The sequence below is a fragment of the Chiloscyllium plagiosum genome, unplaced genomic scaffold (genome assembly GCF_037043375.1).
Source record: "Chiloscyllium plagiosum isolate Xiang-an unplaced genomic scaffold, Cpla_swu_hap1 HiC_scaffold_29, whole genome shotgun sequence".
Lineage (NCBI taxonomy): Eukaryota > Metazoa > Chordata > Chondrichthyes > Orectolobiformes > Hemiscylliidae > Chiloscyllium > Chiloscyllium plagiosum.
Genome location: NW_028270167.1, coordinates 60,205,581 through 60,223,775, shown reverse-complemented (window position 1 = coordinate 60,223,775; position 18,195 = coordinate 60,205,581). Strand labels below are relative to the sequence as shown.

General features: G+C 44.1%; 1 non-coding gene across 1 annotated transcript; it reads left to right on the top strand.

Moving 5' to 3' along the window:
* The first annotated feature begins 742 nt into the window (after window positions 1-742).
* On the top strand, window positions 743-824 carry trnas-gcu (transfer RNA serine (anticodon GCU)). The gene has a single exon. It is a non-coding gene; the product is annotated as a tRNA-Ser (tRNA).
* Window positions 825-18,195: the final 17,371 nt, after the last annotated feature.

The window sequence follows — 18,195 nt, the reverse complement described above, 5'->3', positions numbered from 1 at the left end:
GTGATGGACAGGTCCAACAAGTGGAAGGAAGTTGCCAAGGAGTTCCAGGTGAATTTGACGTCGGGGTGAAAGGTATTGGTAACGTTTGTGAAATGTTCAACCTCCTCGTGGGAGCAGGAAGTGGGACCAATGCATTCATCAATGTAGCGGAGGAACAAGTGGAGAGAGGTGCCATTGTAACTACGAAAGATGGACAATTCCACATATCTGACAAACAGGCAGGCATATGTAGGTCACATGCGGGTGCCCATGGCTACCCCTTTGGGTTGGAGGAAGTGGGGGGATTGGACAGAAATGTTGTTGAGGGTGAGGAACAGTTTAGCCAGGTGGATGAGGGTGTGGGTGGAAGGGTACCAATTGGGATGGGGTGAGATGAAGACACAGGGGGCTTGGAGACTTTCGTCATGGCAGATGGATGTGCAGAGGGACTGGATGCCCAAGGTGAAGATGACGCGTTGTGGAGCCGGGAAATACAAGTCCTGGAGGATATGAAGTGCATAGGTGGTGTCACAAACGTAGGCGAGGATTTCCTGGACTGAGGAGAAAGGAAGGTGTTGAGGTAGGAAGAGATGACTCGGGTCTGACAGGGGCAGGCTGAGACAGCAGGTCTTCGGAAGCAGGTAGAATCAGGCAGTGCGGGGTTCATGGACAATAGGGTTGGAGACTGTGAATGGGAGATTCCCCAGACATGATGAGGCTGTGTAGGTCTGAGAGATTAGGTGACATGTTTGCATGCATGTGCGACGGGGTGGCCGAGAGGTTAAGGCGATGGCCTGCTAATCCATTGTGCTCTGCATGCGTGGGTTCGAATCCCACTCTGGTCGCTGTTTTTTGATGATTACACCTGTCTTATTGAAATTGGAACTCCAATGGTCAGTTTATATGCATCGACGATATTATAAAACCTCAAACAATAATTTGAGCCTGTTGTCTAACTGCATTGAAATGTAGACTGAAATGGGATAATGAAAAGTAACGCGATTTTCTTTTCCAAGTCAAGTTGCTGTGAACTTTTATCGTATGAAAGAGATCCAGGAAAACCAAATAACGACAGATGCGAAGTGCATGTTTAATGCAATGGTTCTTAATGAGTGTTTTGTCATATGAAATCTGGAGCAGTTGGGTGGACGTGATTCATCTTGGGAGGAAAAGCGCAGAGAGACAGCACAAAATAATAGCGATATTTCAAAAGTGCAGGGGGTGGGTGTAGCGGCACAGAAAACTGGCTGTGAATGCACAGTCGAGAATTACCGATGTGGGTGCCGTGCATGGGCACAGACAGACTTACACATTGTTCTCGCCCTATCCCCCTTGCTCTCGCCATTGATAAAAGCTGGACATAAGACACAGATAAACACAAGATGTGGGAAGCAAGCTCCCTCTCGTTATGCACACACTGGATGCATCACATTGAACTATGAACAACGGGAGAAGTCAGCATGTTAACTGCAGGAAACGAACATAAACTGTGAATCAATAACGACAGATTAACGCAGCATAAACATGAAAAATGATTTAAAGTGTCTTTAAATGCATGTCATTAACAGACATTTCGTACTAATACCCAACATGCCTTTCGTGGGAAATCATGTCTCACAAACTTGATTGAGTTTTTTGAAGAAGTAACAAAGAAGATTGATGAAGGCAGACAAGTAGATGTGATCCATATGGACTTCATGCAGGACTAATTAGGAAGGTTAGATCTCATGGAACAAAGGGACGCCAACCATTTAGAAACAGAACTGGCTCAAAGGTAGACGGCTGAGGGTGACAGTGGAGGGTTGTTTTTCAGACTGGAGGCCTGTGACCAGTGGAGTGCCACAAGGATCGGTGCTGAGTCCTCGACCTTTGGTCATTTACCTTAATGATTTGAATATCAGCATAAGAGGTACAGTTAGTAAGTTGCGAGATGACACCAGAATTGGAGGTGTAGTGGACAACGAAGATGGTTAACTCAGATTAAAACAGGATCTGGACCAGATCGGCCAATGGGTTAAGAATTGGCAGATGGAGTTTAATTCGGATAAACGCGTGGTGCTGCATTTTGGGAAAGCAAATCTTAGCAGGACTTATACAAATAAGTATAAGGGCCTGGGAGTGTTGCTGAAGAAAGAGAACTTGGAGTGCTGGTTCATAGCTCCTTGAAAGTGGAGTCGCAGGTAGATAGGATAGTGAAGAAGGCGTTTTTTTATGCTTTCCTTTATTGGTCAGAGTACCGAGTACAGGAGTTGGGAGGTCATGCTGCGGCTGAACAGGACATGGGTTAGGTCACTCTTGGAATATTGCGTGCAATTCTGGTCACCTTCCTATCGGAAAGATGTTGTGAAACTTCTTTGGGGTCAGGGAGTCCAGAACTAGAGGGCACAGGTTTAGTTTGAGAGGGGAAAGATATGGAAAAGAGTCCTGAGGGACGACTTTTTCACACAGAGGGTGGTACGTGAATGGAATGAGCTACCAGAGGAAGTGGTGGAGGCTGGTACAATTGCAAAATGTAAGAGGCATTTGGATGGGTATATGAATAGGATGGGTTTGGAGGAATATGGGCCGGGTGCTGGCAGGTGGGACTAGATTGGGTTGGGATATCTGGTCGGCATGGATGGGTTGGACCGAAGGGTCTGTTTCCATGCTTTACGTCTCTATGATTCTATGACTCTGTAACTCACTCATAACCACCCTGAAACCCTCGATTAGATTCCAGTCTGTAACTCACTCTGGGGTATCTGTTATTCTACACACAATCATCCCAAAACCCCTTGATAAAATTCCAATCTGTAACTGACTTCCAATTTTAAGGGGCTCTGCACATTAGCCACCTCAATCCTTTGATTAGATTCCAGTCTGTATCACACTCCTGGGTATCTGTTCGTCTGTATATGAACCATCCAATCCAAATCCTGTTAAAATTGCTCACAGTGTTCAGGGATGTGTAGGTGAGGTGCATTAGTCAGGGGTAAATGTGGGGAAATGGGTCAGGATGGATTATTCCTCTGAGGGTCAGTGTGGTCTTGTTGGGCTGAAGGGCTTGTTTCCCCACTGTCGGGATTATATGAATCACCCGGAACCCTCTCGTTTAGATTCCAACGTGTAACTCACTTCCATTTATGTGTGACTGGCATGTTTCAAAAACACCCCAAAACCTTTAATTCTATTCCTCTTAGATAAATACGAGGTGCTGCATTTTGTGAAAGCAAATTTGAGCAGGACTTACACACTTAATGGTCAGCTCCGAGGGAGAGTTGCTGAACAAGGAGACTTTGAAGTGCAGGTTCGTAGCTCCTTGAAAGTAGAGTGGCAGGTGGATAAGATAATGAAGGCAGCGTTTGGTCTGCCTTCCTTTATTGGTCAGAGTTTTGAGTATAGGCATTGAGAGGTCATGTTGCGGCTGGACTGGACATGGGTTAGGCCACTGTTGGAATATGGCGTGCAATTCTGGTCTCCTTCCTGTCGGAAGGATATTGTGAAACTTGAAAGGGTTCAGAAAAGATTTACAGGGATGTTGCCAGGGTGAGAGGATTTGAGTTACAGGGAGAGGCTGAATAGGCTGGGGCTGTTTTCCGTGGAGCATCAGAGGGTGAGGGGTGACCTTATAGAGGTTTATAACATCATGACGGGCATGGATAGGATAAATGCGAGCATAAGAGTTAAAGTTAGTAAGTTTGCAGATGACACCAAAATTGGAGGTGTCGTGGTCAGCGAAGAGGGTTACATCAGATTACAACACGATCTTGACCAGATGGGCCAATGGGCTGAGAAGTGGCAGATGGAGTTTAATTCAGACAAATGTGAGGTGTTGCATTTTGACAAAGCAAATCTTAGCAGGACTTATGCACTTAATGGTAAGGTCCTAGGGAGTTTTGCTGAACAGAGACCTTGGAGTGCAGGTTCATAGCTCCTTGAAAGTGGTGTCGCAGGTACATAGGATAGTGAAGAAGGCATTTTATATGTTTTCCTTTATTGTTCAAAGTATTGAGTTCAGGAGTTGGAAGGTCATACTGCGGCTGTACAGGACATTGGTTAGGCCACTGTTGGAATATTGCGTGCAATTCTGGTCTCCTGCCTATTGGAAAGATGTTGTGAAACTTGAAAGGGTTTAGAAAGTATTTACAAGGATGTTGCCAGGATTGGAGGATTTGAGCGTTAGGGAGAGGTTGAACAGGCTGGAGCTGTTTCATCTGAAGCATTAGAGGCTGAGGGCTGTCCTTATAGATATTAACGAAATTATGAGTGGCAAGGATACGATAAATGGACAAAGTCTTTTCCCTGGGATTGGGGAGTCAAGACCTTGAGGGCATAGGTTTAATTTGAGAGGGGAAAGATATAAAAGAGACCTAAGGGACAACGTTTTCACACAGAGGGTGGTATGTATATGGAATGAGGTGCCAGAGGATGTGGTGGAGACTGGCACAATTGTAACATTTAAGAGGCATTTGGATGGGAATATGAACTGGATGGTATGGAGGGATATGGGCGTGGTGCTGGCAGGTGGGACTAGATTGGGTTGGGATATCTGGTCGGGGTGGACAGATTGGACTGAAGGGTCTGTTTCAATGCTGTACATCTCTATGACTCTATGACCACATTTCAAGGTGCATGACAACAATATCAATTTTGTTTTGAAATTGAGATATATTTCATCATTTTACAGAGTGAACAAGTTCAGTTTAAATTATATGAACAACCACGTTCGCTCACACGGAATAAAACGGTGATTTCATTCCAAACATTGTCCTTTTTAAGTAGATTTAACTCAACATGAAAAATAAGATGTAATTTTTATTTAACATACGCCAATTAACACCATTACCTTACTTCGCATTGACTACAATATGTACATGCTAAATAAGGTTTAATAAATAAGGTTTATGGGCGGCACGGTGGCACAGTGGTTAGCAGAGACTAGAGTTCAATTCCCGCCTAAGGCGACTGACTGTGTGGAGTTTGCACATTCTCCCCGTGTCTGCGTGGGTTTCCTCCGGGTGCTCCGGTTTCCTCCCACAGTCCAAAGATGTGCAGGTCAGATGAATTGGCCATGCTAAATTTCCCATAGTGTTAGGTATGGGTGGGTTGCGCTTCGGCGGTTCGATGTGGACTTGTTGGGCTGAAGGGCATGTTTCCACACTGTAATGTAATCTAATCTAATTTAAAAAGAAAGTATTTTGGCAATAATGATTCGGTGGTGTCGAAAAATAAGATTAGGTACTCATGATGCTGATATTCCACCAATGGCTCCAGTGGTGGAAATGGTCAGTGGACAGTATTTCTATGATGGTATAGAGGTGTGTGAGCTGCCAGGGATGGGACCTCGTACCCCATCTGGAGCAGCGTCTGTTGACATGGATCAGGGAGCTTGCGAGATCAGTCTGAGAGCTTCACCCTCATCTGGAGCAGCCTTTCATGGCATGGAGCAGCAGGGTGCATTGAGACATCAGAGTTGGAGCTCCAATCTCACTTGCAGCAGTTTCTATTGACAAGGAGCAGCAAGGAGCAACCGAACGTCAGGTTGGGAGCTGCAACCTCACCTGGAGCAGTTTGTATTTTCATGGAGGTGGAGGGAGTATTGGGACATTAGGCTGTGAAAAAGGATATTCAACTAATGTAATCTGAAGTAAAATAAGTTTTAACAACTCAGATGTTAATTGATTTATGAAGAATCTGTCGCGGGGGAAAAAATTCTTTAGATATTGAAGACAAGTCCTGCAAATATTCAACTCAGGAAAATGCATTAATACAGAGAGAAATGCAAGTGATGTTTCAGGTCTTTGACCTTTCTTTTCTGGCCGACTCTACACTGGATTACATCACCAAAACGACTTTTTCACTCATTTCATGTTATTTAGTTTCCTGCAAATACGGACAGGTCATTGACGTAATCTAAATCTGAAAATTATGGGAAATGCAATGTTGTGATTAAGCTGCAGTTTACCTCGAATTATTGTGGAAGCACAGCAAAATAAGTTGTAATTTCCTCGATCAGCAGTGACCTCATTGATTGGCTGATCAGACCTGATGAAGGAGCGGCTCTCTGGGAGCTCGTGCTTCCAAATAAACCTGCTGGACTATGACCTGAAGTTGTGTAATTTTTAGCTTTGTCTACCCAACTCAAACACTGGCACTTCCATATCATAGAGAATATCAGTCATGTCCCAGCGCTGTCAGAGAAGGCAATCCTGGAATAGCCTCACACATTGCTCATAGGTACGTTTCACTTTCAGAAACCAACCCACTCAATCACGGCAGCTCCTGTGTATGAAAAGCGCAGAAAAGAAACAGCTGATACTCAGTTTTGACAGTTCTTTGAAACTCTTTGGGAAGTGGAATCAGAGAAGAATGAAGGATGAATTGTCCGATTGTGCAGAGAGGAGGAATGCACTTTTCCCTTCTTTCAAGGGCTGGGGTATTGACTGATCCAAGGCATTAAACAGCTGGTAGAGCTGCTCTCTCTGCGTCAGGAACAAGAAGTCCTGATTTCCTGAACGGTAATGAAACCCAGGACACTCAGTGAAAGCGCCGAATACTAACCACGAGACCACCAGAGATGAGGGCAGAAACAATTGCACAGTTTCTTCATAACACAGTTTTTGGTATGATGTCACTGTCGATATGTTTCCCTTCAAAAATGCCTGAATTATCGAGTGTTTACAGCACAGAAATGGGTCCCATTATCTCACTTACCAGACCCACTTCTGGTCTGTACCCTTGTAAACTCTGACGTTTCACGTGTTCATCTCAATGCTAATTACCCTGGGACGTTTTAATCTTGTAAGACACAATAAATCGGATTGAAGTTTGAGATGGGAAAAATGTGTTCACACCCAGTCGGGGAACTATACCCCATTTTTACGCACAGACTGAAGCACGTAGACACATATCCCCAAGAGTGAAACAGGACTCGGGAGAAAACAAGCAGAAAGTAAGATTTCACCCTCTAGGCTGATATTATCCCATTTCAGACTTCAACACCAGTGTCTGGCTACTTCAAAGAAAGGAAGTATTCAGCCCTTCCCGTCCCAGTGTTCCTTGCCCATTGTTTCCCTATTACTCTGTAGTTTATACTGCCTCACCTCGTTCTTGCTGCAAAACTGGATCGTTGCTCACGCCCGCTATTTCCGTCCTCAATTTCTTGGACTGAAAAGCAGGAATGGGTTATTTCAAACACTTTTCTAGTTTACAAGGCCAGTGGTATCACCACTGAGCCAGCACATTGCCATCTCAGAGGTAAGGTCTCAAACATTAGAAACTTCAATGCAACAGATGATTATTTAGCCTCAGCGTTGTAAGACAAACAATAAGACTGGAATAGAGCCGAGGGCATCATGCAGAGAAGGATGGGAGAATAGAATATCGAATCTTATGGGGTCCAGGGTGGTGTTAACAGAAATATTACCTGGTAGTATGTTGATGAGGATTCAATGTTTTCACTGTCATGGCTTGTTAAATGTTAACTCTTGCAGAAATCAATGTGAAATACTGCTTGATCTTTCGAAGCAGAATGGTGCTGTGCCGCAGTCAGAATCGCTTCCCTACATGGTACAGTTCTGCATCAGCAATGTCAGCTGCAATTGCCTGATGTACAATCAGTTTACATCAAGAATGGAGGGGGCGTCTGGAAAACGGAAGGGGAATAGTCGTTTGTGAGAGTTCACTACATGCCTAGTGGAGCCATGTTCATTGTAGATACTGAATATCGGTTTTCCTGTTTACCTTGGTATACTGAACACTCCGGATCAATTACCCACATTATCTGCCATTTCTGTGTTATTCTTTGTTCATTTCACTTCGGTTCAGTGTTCTGGGGGGACCACGCTTTTTTATTTTGGCACATTTTACTCAGATCTGTTTTGCAGCTTCGTATTAAAGCCAACAATTTTAGGAACAGAAAGACACCATTCAGACCATCAAGTCTGCTCCGCTGTTGAATGGTTTCATGCCTGATCTGATAACCTTGGACTGCACTTTCTTTCCTTTCCCCATAACGCTTGATGTCTTTACTGTTTGAAGATCTGCCAATCTCAGCCTGATTACACCTAATGACACTTCCTCAACAGCCTTCTGCTACAAGAAATTCCACAGATCCAGAACCGTCTGAGAGAATAAATCCTTCCTCATCTCTGTTTTAATTGTGAGATCCGGATTCTAATACGAAGTTAAAAGTCATACAACACCAGGTCATAGTCCAACAGGTTTAATTGGAAGCATTAGCTTTTGGAGAGCAGCTCCTTCATCAGGTGTTTGTGGAGTACACAGTTGTAAGATACAGAACTTGTAGCAAATGTTTACAGTGCGATGTAATTGAAATTATACATTGAAAAATATCTTGATTGTTTGTTTAGCCTTCTATCTGTTAGAATGACCATGTTAGCATTACTTCTTTCTTATGTAAATTGCAAAACTTCCTTTGAAAGTTACATTCTCAGGTGACCTTTAACAAATAGTGTCAGCCCATATAATATTTTGAAGGTGTTAGTCCCTGTGTGCTGTGTCCGTGCCATAATGTTTAGGCTGATGCTCATCTCGGCACAATGGGTAGTACTGTTGCCTCACAGCACCAGAGACCCAGGTTCAATTCCCGCCTCAGGTGACTGACTGCGTGGAGTTTGAGCATTCTCCCAGTGTTTGCTTGGGTTTCCTCCCACAGTCCAAAAATGTGCAGGTTATGTGAAGTGGCCATGTTAAATTGCCCGTAGAGTTAGGTGTAGGGGAATGGATCCGTGTGGGTTGCGCTTTGGCGTGTTGGTGTGGACGTTTTGGCCCGAATAGCCTGTTTCCACTCTAAGTAATCTAATCTAAAAAAAACATGATGCAGGCAAGGATGCTTTGAGGTATGGTACATTTGTGAAACCGAGCAAAGGCTAAAGAAACAGATGAATGGAACTGCACATCCATCACAGACAGGTGTGCCCCTTCCAAGCTGGAGAGCACTTCAGTGGTCCAGGACAATCGACCGCGGATCTTCCGGTGACAATCCTCGAAGGCAGACATCGGAACAGGCAGCAGCTAAAAGTGCCCGAGCAGAGGCTGGTAGCTAAGTTCGGTACAAATGGGGATGGCCTCAACTGGGACCTTGGGTTCATGTCACAGTACAGGTGTTTCCATTGCCCTAGCTACACACACACACGCATATCTACGTTTGTGGGGTGAATTTGTACTTGCAGAGTTACATTGTACTTTGTTCAAAAACTGCATGAATCCATGTAAGTCTCAGTTAACTCATTTTTTTTAAAAAAAGAATCATTCTAAACATTATGGAAAAGACAGCAGCACACGGGGCTGACACCAATTGTTTAAAGTTCATATAACAATATATGAGAATATAACTATAAAATAAAAGGTTTTGCCCCTAACATATGAAAGAAGTGAAGCTATCATGATCATTCTAACAAACATTCAAGGTATTTTTCAATGGACAATTTCAGCTACATCACCCTGTAAAATTGTGCAATAAATTCTGTGTCTGACAACTGTGTACTCCACAACCACCTGATGAATGAGCAGCGGTCCAAAAGCTAGTACTTCCAATTAAACCTGTTGGGCTATAACCTGCTGTGTAATTTTCAAATTTGCACACCTCAGTCCACAATCGGCATCTCCAAGTCATTCGATACGAGGCGCTTTGGTCACAGAACCAAACTTTCTGCATCCAACTTATTAAATCCTTGAAAAAAAAACAATTCGTTTCAATAATGTTCATTTTTGTTGTACTGAGTCTGAGCAGGCAAAGGCAACTGATTTCAGCGTTTCTTCCCATTTGATTTCATCTCCAATATGAAATTTTCACTCACCCTGACAGAACTGCTATGTTTGCTGTTTTGTAATGTCAGGAATTCAGATTAAATTTAAGATTTTTGTAAGGAATGACAAATCTTTTTTCCCTGACTGGAAATAAACATTGGGAAATAGCGGTGAGATAGCTGAATTTCAACACTTTCTTCTTCAGCTTCCTTCTTCTTTCTATTAAATCGTTTAGATTCCAATACAGACAAAAGGTGCAGGTTGCAGAAGTCACGTGTTAGTACTTTCACTGACACTCTGTCTCGCCGGGAGCTGCAAACATTCCCCACACTGATTCAGACAGCAGTGTCATTCCTGTGACATGTCCCATGGGGAATGGAAGGACGGGCATTAATAAAACACAGTTGGGAAGGGAGAGACAGTTTTAAAACATTTACACTGCCCCAGCGAAGAATCGAGCTCCGATCTCCCGCATAACATGCAACGACACTAACCACTATACTACCAAGGACAGCAGTTTCATAGGAGACCCTTCAGCCCATTGTGGCTACATTTGTCAAAAACACCTGCTTAACGACCAGAATCGATTATCCCATAGCCTTATAGGTATTTGCAGAACATATTCACATCTGAATATTTCTTCAGTTGATAAGGGTTCCTACCCCTCTGGACACTTACAGACAGGGTCTTTCAAATTCCAACACCCGCCGGCTTATAAAACTTTTCCACACATCTACTTAAACCTTTGTTTCTTTCTTATTAAAGTTCTGTCCCCATGTGATCGTTCTCTCTATCGATGGGAAACGCTTCTTTCAGTCTACCTTATCCATTATTTTGTACATCTGAACCATGCCTTCTCACAAACTCCTCTGCATGGTGACAAACAACCCTGTCTCTCTTCACGACGGAAACTCTTCAGCCCAGACACTATCCGAGTGAATCTCTCCTGTACCTTTCCAAGTGCGATCACATCACTGGAGACATGTGAATTGCAGACAATAGTTTAGGTAGAGCCGAATGACCCTTTTTACATTCTTCAGCATTTATTGCCTTGAGGTCTGGAGTCACATGGAGGCCAGACCATATAAGGATTGCAGTTTCCTTCCCTCAGTAAAGCAGGTGGGTTTTTTCAGACAACGGATTTAGCATATTTTAATTCTAAGTATTTATTGCATTCACATCTATCAGCGTGGTGATGGGGTTGGGATCGATCCCGTCTCCCCAGAATATCACCTGGTTTTCTGTATTAGCAGTAAGACCACGAGGCTATCGCAGAAAGCCGGCGAAGCTGAACATTTCTAATAGCCTCTTTTCCTCTGTGCTCTTTTATTGAGCCTCACGCTCCAATAATCTCCGGTCCTTGTCAGTAAAAACTGTTAAAAGAGGATTGATCTCACAGCCACGATATCCAAACGGATCAAAAGATTTGAAGGTGCCAATGAAGTGATTGGGATAAGGTCACCCAGCAACAGTGAGTGCAATGGCACAGACTGGACGGTATCAAAGCGTATGTTAGATTGTGCTGTGCCTCAGTCAAATGGAACGAGGGACGGAAAAGAGAGTGGGAGGGAGAGACATCTTCGAGAACTTTTGACTTTACATCCTGATAAATGAAACGTAGAAATGTCAGAAAACGAAATTCGATGGAAAACAAATCATCACGTCGGAGAATATTATCATGTAAAAACAATTAATTTCTTACCGTGTTTCACCCAAAAGTGAAACGTTGAGAGAACTGACCGCCATGATGTGGATTCGAGCCGAGGTCGATGTAATCACAACGCAGAACACGAACTACTAAATGGTTTCAGCACTCCACAGAGCACGCTTGCAAGCTGCATCCAGTATGGTAGCAGAGGAAATGTCAGGGAGAATGTACAATATCAGGACTTAGCGACAGGCTTTGGGAACTCAGAATGGGCTGAATCTTAATTTTTTACGTCCTGAGAGACTGTGGAGATGCCATGAATGAGAGTATTGGAGAATGGAATTAATAAAACTTTCCAAACTCATGGGACAGTGCAGGATATTGTTCAAATTTATGCTTCAATGGCATTATAGTTTAACATCGGCTACTTCATCACTTTGCCCACACAAGGCAGTACCAACCGCTGCAGGCAATAGCACATAAATCCAGTTCCAGACCCGGAATCAGATAAACTGTGTGAAGCAGCCACGAAGATCGAATTGGAAATTGGGATGGAATGACAGGAGAGAGGCGCGTGTATTTCCGAGGTTGAGACTGCTCCTGGTCAAAAGCAGGGTGGAAGGGAATACCTGCATAACTAAATGTCCCTTCTCATCCTCGAAAGGACCAACCTTTACTTTAGCCACTCTTTTTTCGTTTTATATTTTTATAGAAACTTTTGCTATCCATCTTTGTATAGTGTACTAGTTTGTCTTTCCCCTCATGTTAATCTTTAAAATAATCCCAATCTTCCAGTTTCATGCTGTTCGTGGCCACTTGGTATGCCTTCTCTTTCACTTTCATAGCCTCCCTTATTTCCTAAGACACGCAGGGTAGATTACCCCTTTTCTGCAGTCCTTCCTTTTCACTTGATTATACTTTTGATGAGCACTTCTACAAAAACATCGTTTTTGGAATTCTTCCACTGCTCGATATCTGTCCCACCATATAACCTTTGCTTCCAGTCTACTTTAGCCAGGTGCTCTCTCGTTCTATTGTTGTGCCCCCTGAACATGCACAGGACCCTGGTATTGAATCTTCTCTTCACACACCCCATCTGAATTCTAAGATCTGCCATACTGTGATCACAGGACCAGATCGGGGATTGCTTTCTCCCTCGTCGGTTCCATTGCACATTGTTCAAGAAGACTATCACGGGTACTCTCAACGGACTCTTCCTCAAAGATACTGTGACTGAGCTGATTTTTCAAGTTACATGTAGATTAAAATCCCAGATGATAAAAGCCAACCATTTTTACAGGCCTTGCTTATTTGTTTGTTTATTGCATTTACCAATGTGATGTTATTATTTGCTGGCCTATAGACTGTCCCATCAGTGACTTGTTCTTCCTAGAATTTCTACTTTCCACGCAAATTAATTCAAACCCATTCTCCGTAGAACATATATTGTCTCTCCACACTGCCCTGATGTCGGCCTTGAATAACAGAGAGAAACCACCTTCTTTACACTGCTGTGTGAACTTCTAAATAGTCTCGTACTCCTGGATATTTAACTCACATTCGTGGTCATCCTTCAAACGTGTCTCTCTAATGGCTTTTAAATCATTTTCATTCGTGTTGATTTGTGCCATTAGCTCTTCAACCATGTTATAAATGCGAAGAGCATTCAGGTGAAGTGCGTTTTGTTAGGTTTCTTGCCCTCATGATTTCTCTAATAATATCACCTTTTGCTTTTTTTTTCTTCCCTCACATGTTCATTGACTTCTTCCCTCCTTTCATTCCAATGGCTCAAACAGACCTTCTAGTTGAATCAACACATGAACTGCAGTTCTCGCAATCCACTGTACTACAATCATTGCTCGCAATGTGACTTCCACTATCATGGGAAACGAAGTTTGGACTGAGTCACCGCACTGCAGAATATCCAAGTTCTGTCTTCAAGAAGAGTTCCAGCGAAACTCAGGGCATGCTGGAAGAACACCACCTCAGTTTCGATGTGGGAAGTCTGCAGCCCTCCAGACATATCAATTTCAATTCTTTTAGGGCCTGAACTCTCCCATGTCCTATTCCCATATGCCACACGCCAGGCCTTGTTGTCACATAGCCTGCCATAACACACCACATATGGTTCGCTACTACGAGTCTCCATTAACAACTATTCATCCTGCTAGCCAGATCATCATCCACTCCTTTGTCCAACTGTTCTTCTCTCTATTTGAACTATATCCCTACCTATCATTTACTCCTGAACCTCCCCCAACCGCCACGATATCTTCTACAGATAGACCAACATTTCCCAAGCTATTGTCAGTTCTGAAGGATGGTCACTGGACTCGAAATGTTAACTCTGATTTATGTTTTCAGGTGCTACTGGACCTGCTGAGTTTTTCCAACACCATCTGGTTTTGCTCTAGTTAGAGTTGCATACTGTGAATGTTCGAAGAAGAATAACTGCGCATGGCCTTGTAGAAGCCTATTACTCTGCTTGTGCAATGATCCCCTGCTCAAATGACAGAACTGTGTTCCTCTTGAAAAGTGCTCTTGTGGATAGTTCCCATTACAAGGTGAGCCATCGGCATCAACTACTTAGGTTAAGAAGACAGTAATAATTTTTGCCGCTGTTCTATCCCGGATGTGATGAACAGCAGAGGGAAAAACATCCCTCATGTCAGATGTGAACGGGTTGGACTCCACGCAGGAGGTGTAATCAAGTGACAGCTTTATTTTTCAGATAGAGAACGCTCAAACGCATTCTCACTGTAACAATGTTCTATTGGGTTTCAAAGCTATATGGTTTGTTGGCGAAAAGGCTGAAAACAGCGTTTTCCAGTTAAAATACGTGGATGTGTTATCTCCAGTGTAACAGTACAGTTGTGTATAGTTGTAAATAGGATAACTGGATGAATCACTTTACACATTCAGCTGGCGAACAGTCCATTTGTGGGTAGACACCTGTATAGAATGCAGGAAGATGTACCGAGAAGTTTTTGATCAGTTTCATATAGGGGCTGAGACAATACTGGAGGTTTTGAGAGTCTTAAACGTGGACAAAACACCAGCTCAGAGTGCAGTTGTATCTCACGTTGCGCTGTGAGACAAAAGAGCAATTTAAGGGGTTCTGACCAATGTTTCATTTTCCTTTTTTGCCACAGAGGAGTTGGTGGAGGCCTGCAGGACTATTAATGGGATTCCACTTTTTAACAAGGCAGATAGAAACAAACTAGAGAAATACAGCCACGTGATTCTCACAGGAGTGGTCGGGAAACCTCTGAAGTACAGAATTAATTGCAACTTGTCCAGACAAGGTTTGACCAAGGAGTCAGCATGGTTTTGTCAGAGGAGATGATGCCTAACAGTTCTGTGGCCGTAGACAAAATAAGTGTCATGGCATGTTCTAAGGTGGTGGGTTTGTGTTCCTGTCTAAATATTATTGAAAATGGAATTGTAGGCAGTCATGTTGTGGCCAAGTAAGTGCTTTGAGGAACAGATCAGAGGGGAGTAAAAATGATGTAGTGTATGTGGGTTTCACTGAGATCCCACATGGGTGACTGATGACAGGGTAAAAACATAAGCAATTCATGATCACGTGGTGTCAGAGGAATTCAGCTCAATTGATCAGAGACAGATACGATTAAACAAATTGACATCGCGAAGAAGACATTGACCAGCATGACACAGAAGTAATTCTCCGCACTGATGGCCAGAATGTTCTAACCCAAGCAGTGGGTGCAGGCAGATTTCATAGAGGTACAACACAAAGGTGATACTTGTAAAGCAGTAACAGCACAGTGGTGAAAATTGTAAAGCGATTAAAACAAGAATAAACTGAATGGAATTTAAACAAGTGTCTGGCAGTAACAATTCAATTGTGATCGACACTGGAGATTCCAGATATATCCTTGAATAGGTGAGAGTGTCTTCTCGGGGTTTCTTAACGGCATTTCCTGTCTGCACGAGTATGTGTAAGTGTTCCTTCTCCTGGCATTCAGTTTTGTCCATTGTGTTCCTCCTGGGAGCAAAGTCTTCCAGGGTCTGTCAGGCTGCCTTTTTGTTTATGCACCATCGTTTTATATGGGAAACGAGCTTGCGCTTAGGGTATTAGGACAGAAGAGATGATCGAGGCTAGGAGCTTACTGTGGAGGCTGTTTGAGAAGTGTCTTATTTGGTTTGGGAGTAGCTTAGAATATCTGAATTCTATATTCGCCTGTTTGACCAAAACTGAGGCATTGTGGGTGTGTTCTATGTGTGTTAGCAGGCATGATTTCTGTGTTTCCCAGACATGCTTCTGTATTTTTTATGTGTTTATGCTGTGGGTGGACAGTGTAGCAGATTTTCTCCCACAGTTCATCCTTTTTTTGTTAAGGACCTGTTGAAAAAGTGAAATGTAGCCCGGACCAGGTAGGCTATCAGATGTGGTGTTTTCGTGTCAGACAGGTAGTAGTCAGTGTCTGAATCTGTTTGTGTCAGGGAAGGGATCTCACTCCAGCGAACTTGTACAAGCTGGTTTGTGTGGAGAGCAGGGGTAAAAGTGCTGTACAAACCTGGCAGCAGCACATACGGACGCCCATGACCATGATAATGATACCCACAACCGCAATATGGGACATTGGTTCCTCTAGCAGTTCAAGGTCCCGTGAGCCAAGCTAGGAGGTTGCCCAGGTCCACAGGTCCCAATGGGACTCCGGTTCATTTGGGACAGCACCACCCTGTGGAAAGTGGTGTATCAGGTCCGTTATATTTTCGCTAGGGTCAGGGATGTAGGTACAGCAGTTTGTGCCAATGAAGGTGCAAGTGCTCCAGTTTTGGCCCGTCAGTTGTCCAGGGCCATTCTGTTTTGTAGGGCGACAGTGCGAATGGCGACAGGCTCTACGTTCAGCTGGGCAAGTACTTCAGCCATGGCATGTTATCTCCTCTAGCGTGGTAGACAGTTGTTATGCCTCTATGTCGAGGTGCAGGCTTTCGTAAGTGGACACGAAAACGGGGTGAGGGTATATTATTTAGGACAGTGAGGGTACATTTTCTGTGGGGAATAAGCTTCTGGAAGGAAGACGACTGGGAGTGGTAAATGAGTGGTACCACATACCACGTGTCAGCGCAGGACAACGCCAGCCAGGGTATGCCTTGTGGCCGCAGACAAAATAAGTGTCATTGTATATTCTTAGGTGGTGGATTTTGGTTCCTGTCTAAATATTATTGAAAATGGAATTGTGGGCAGACATGTTGTGGCCAAGTAAATCTAGGATGCGACACTCTGCTACAGAGCAGAATGCTGCAGGTGTCAAGTGCAGTGAGTTAGTGCACCACCTCCACCCAGCCACCCATGCGGTTGGCTGGCTTTTCGTTAGGCAGATGGTCCTCTGCCTGACCCCCGTGCGGTTGTGTCAGTGATGGTCAAGTTTGGGTGTTCATGTGAGAGGTTCTGGGCTGTGTAGAACCATCCTGGGAATTTGTCGAGTTAGTATCCTGCGGATTTCCAGCAGTCTGAGTTATTAGGCACATGAATGGCCGGTCAGGTTAACAGACTGAGCATTGTGTCCCCGGGGACCTGTCCAGTTTCAGCCACAACTCTGCCATCCCTGCGGTGTTAAACGGGACTGCACCGTGGAGAATGCGCCGGTGGGAATGTTCAGGTACATGGGCACAGACCCAGCAGCTGGTCTCATTTACCCTCTGGGCATACCTGTCGGTCATGTCAAGGAAAATGTTCACCCATGGCTCAAGGTGGATTAAGTGCCCTGTTCTGTGTGCCCTGTTACTAATCAGTGGAGAAGTGCAGGTCATACCAAAAGTGATGATCCCGATAGCTGCAGCGAGCAGCTGGATCCCTCTGTGGTGTCTGGAGCTGTATCCTGTTCTGCTTGGTTGTCCTTCTGTGGAGGTGGAGCCCTCTTTCACCGGGTCGCATTCTGGTCTCCCTTGGAGCGTGACAGCTGTCATTGTCGTGAGACAGACCAAGAGTGGTCCTTTCCATCTAGTGTAAAGAGAATCTTTCGGCAGGGATTGTCACATTACATAGTGCCCAGTTTAAACGGGCGAAGTGGTTCCTGCAGTGGTGTGGACACCGCAGCTTTTTATTTGTTTTTTTTTTGTTTTACCCCCACACTATCGCCTAACTACGGTAGTGTTTTTTTTTTCCCCGGTTGTGTCTGTACAAGTTTGAGACACAGTGAAGGACACAAGATGCGCAAATCTTTAGTCAGTTTCCATCAGCAGGAAGAAAAGAAACAACCAAGTGGCCAGTATACCACAGCTTTTAACAAATCATGGTGTAAACTTCTAAGGGCTTGAACGTAATCCAAGAGAGTTTCCTGTGTTAGGAGCAGTGCTGTGTCATTGGCTAGTTTTGGCAGTCGGCGGTTGTGGGAATTGGTCGTTCTGTTAGCACTTCAAAGGTTGTCATTTCCGTTATTCGGTTTCCCTGTCCCTTTACTGTGTGAAACACCAGTGGCCGGCCATCTGGCTAAGCCAGTCTTGTGTCCTGAGTGTTTTTGGGGAGGGTGGTTTTGAGGTTGCCGTTTATTCTCTCCACCATTCCTGATGACTGGGGGGTGGCACGGAATGTGGTACTTCCAGCGTGTCCCGAGGGTGTAACAGTCAGCAGTAATGAACTTTGCGGTGAAATGGTCCCCATCCCCCATATGTTTCTATGCGCCCTGGGATATAAAACTCTTGTAATAACGTCCTGCAGGATACATTTTACCCCTGCTCTGGTGGCATTTTTTTGTTGATGGGTAATGTCTCTACCCATTTTGAAAACTTGTCAACAATAACTAGGACATGTTTGCATTCCTCCTTCTGAGGCATATGGGCAAAGTCAG